Consider the following 2,786-nt stretch of genomic DNA (forward strand, 5'->3'; position numbering starts at 1 on the left):
GTCGCCGGGAGTTTCTGGAGCCTATCCCAGATGACTTCGGGCAGAAGACAAGACGACCCCCTGAACTGGTCGCCAGTCTGTAGCGGGGCACACATAGAGACAAACAACCATTCACACCCACGCAAAGTAGATTTTCTTTTTTTTCATGAGAAGTGGATCACAAAAATGTCGTTCCATAAAAAAATAATGTTGTGGCTAATTTTTTTCACAGTTATTATGATTATTATTCTTGATAAAGGGAAACCAGGACATCATGGAGGGTTGGATTCATAGTGAGGAAAAATGGCAGAATTTTTATGAGCATAAAAGTTGTTTTAAAGGAGACCTAGGCATTTATTTCCCAATTTCAAACATTTCCCAGGTGTCTTGATAAGGGGATGGAACTAACAATTTGGCGTCCGTGGGCATCACGTCGTCCCCATGAGTAGCCCGCTGGCCTGTTCTAAAAATACCTCAACAGTGGTGGGACATTGTGATTTCCTCAAAATGTTGACGTGAACTAGAAATTGTGAAAGACTTTCAGAGATTTATACCATCCATTCATTTTCTGAACCGCTTTATCCTCACATACACCATAACTGAGTGGGAACTGATCCCACGCCGCCCGCACACAAGTCAGACGAGTGTACCACTACACTATCAGCGACTTTGCCTTGTGCAAGTTTAACAAATTTGTTATTTCAGTGTTGTGTATCAGTCTGGCAGCCGCTCACATAATCAATAGCCAAGAACTATTGTAGCTCTCATTTCGAACAAAGTTTGGGATACAGCAGAATAAAATGCAGCAGAGCATTGCCGCAATGTACAAACACATGCCGGTGGCTTGTTAAGCATCACAACATTTCCTTGCATCGCTCTGTCCCTTTGAGAAATGCTCACAGTCCTCCACATGTGTCGGCCCACCAAATGTTCCAAATTTAGTCGGATCTAATTAAGGTTTTGCATAAAGGGGAAAAGGTTACACGACGGTCTCACGAATGCAGAGGGGAGATGGATCATGAGCTTCTCCTTCCAGGGCAAAGACATAAATTAGAGTCTTGTTCAGTCCCAGTGCTCTAAATGTTTACTCTGGTAAAAAGCAACCCAGAAGCAAAAGCGATGTGCTTGATTTGTTTCAAACTGTTTACCGCTGTAACTTGGAAAGAAATCGAATCTTACGACTGGACCCCAAATGCCTGATCAGCAAGTTTCAAGTTCAATTTTCTCAGATTGCCGCTCTGTACTGCTGTATCGCTCCAAATTACACCAGAGGCTGTCTGAGGTCACTTTCCAAGCGGTGCAGGTCTATAACCTTCCTCGTCATCTTTTAAGCGATAAACCGAACCTGCAAGCATGGAAAAACTCCCGCGAGAAAAGAATTTGACATTTTTTTAGACAATACCATTATATGTAATTCAGGTGAGAAAACAAAGAGGGGAAAAAAGAGCACAGATTATTATCTGAAGACAAGATTTTAAAAAAACCTTGTCTTCTGAGAGAAAACGTGTCATCATTATCATGCCATTTTTCAAAAAATGAAAAAAAAAAAACATCGATCAAGATTGTTGCCTTTCCTAAACTTCCTGACAGTGTATGCTCCCCATTTTTTTCCTGCTCTTATAAATGCACAATTCATCCTCACCCAATAAAAACTTTAAATGCTGCCACTTTGATTTTTTAATTTTTTTTTTTAAGTGCCACAAGCGCTCACTAGAACAAAAGTGTGTTGATTTTGACAAAGTGCTCCGTCAAAATAAACTTGCGGTTAGTCTCGATTATTCTGCGGAATCTTCCAGGTGAAATAGCTTGTTTGCATTTCAGTGAGCACAAGTTTACTTTTCTCAAAGGATTAGAAGGTTGGGGTTTTTTTCTATTGTTTGGGGATTTTTTTAAAAATTTTGTTTTGTGTGTTTTTTCGGTTTCCGTTTAACTCACCCATCACACGTGTTGTACTTTTGAAGTGTTCATTTTACTAATCATCTTCATTTGGATGGAGTAGAAGGAAATTTGGATTAAAAAAACAACCCAGAGTTGGTAAACATCAGAAACGAATATGTGCAACTGTAAAAGAATGAATGACAACAAATTGTGTACCTCTGACGAGCAGAAACCGAAAAGATTGCGCAGCTTCAAGCTAACCTCACACAATTGTGGATAAACTATTGAACCAAACGAGGTGGGGCGCGGACTGTTAACTGCAAACTTTTCTCTGGCAGGACAACACAATGAAATCGCTGGGCGTGGCTTTAAACTGTAATCTGCTCTTCAGAGCCAGTGTGATTTTTCTCCAATGAACTTTGGAGAAAATCAACATTTCAAAGGAGAGAGTACGATAGAGTCACATAATTCATTTATTTGTTCTTCAGACTTTTTCTCTCCACAGTTGATGTCACAGAGCAGGAGTGTGACCGACATGAAATATTCAGTGATTGCAACATTTTTAATTTTTTTTTTTAACAATGGCATCGTCATCCGATTGTCAGCCCATTGAAATCCCCTCCGAGTGCAAACTTTGCTTTTGGTTAGAAAAGTTCAACAGTTTCAAGGAAACTGTGGTTGGGAAGTCCCACCCCAAAAATCCAAACACACATTGCGTTTGAACGCACGCGTCTTGTTTCAGGTTTGTGAACCCGATGAAAGTGATCACAGCAGTCAATTTTGTAAAGAGAAAAAGAAAATCCACAAATGAGATGAGAAATGAACTTCCTCTATTGTTTTTGCCCACAAATGAGACATCAGTTCTTCTATTCAAAAACCTACCATGTCTACATCCTTCACGCTAGTGTTTCTGCAAAAAAAAAAAAAAA

The sequence above is a fragment of the Hippocampus comes genome, unplaced genomic scaffold (genome assembly GCF_001891065.2).
Source record: "Hippocampus comes isolate QL1 unplaced genomic scaffold, H_comes_QL1_v1.1 scaffold9, whole genome shotgun sequence".
NCBI lineage: Eukaryota > Metazoa > Chordata > Actinopteri > Syngnathiformes > Syngnathidae > Hippocampus > Hippocampus comes.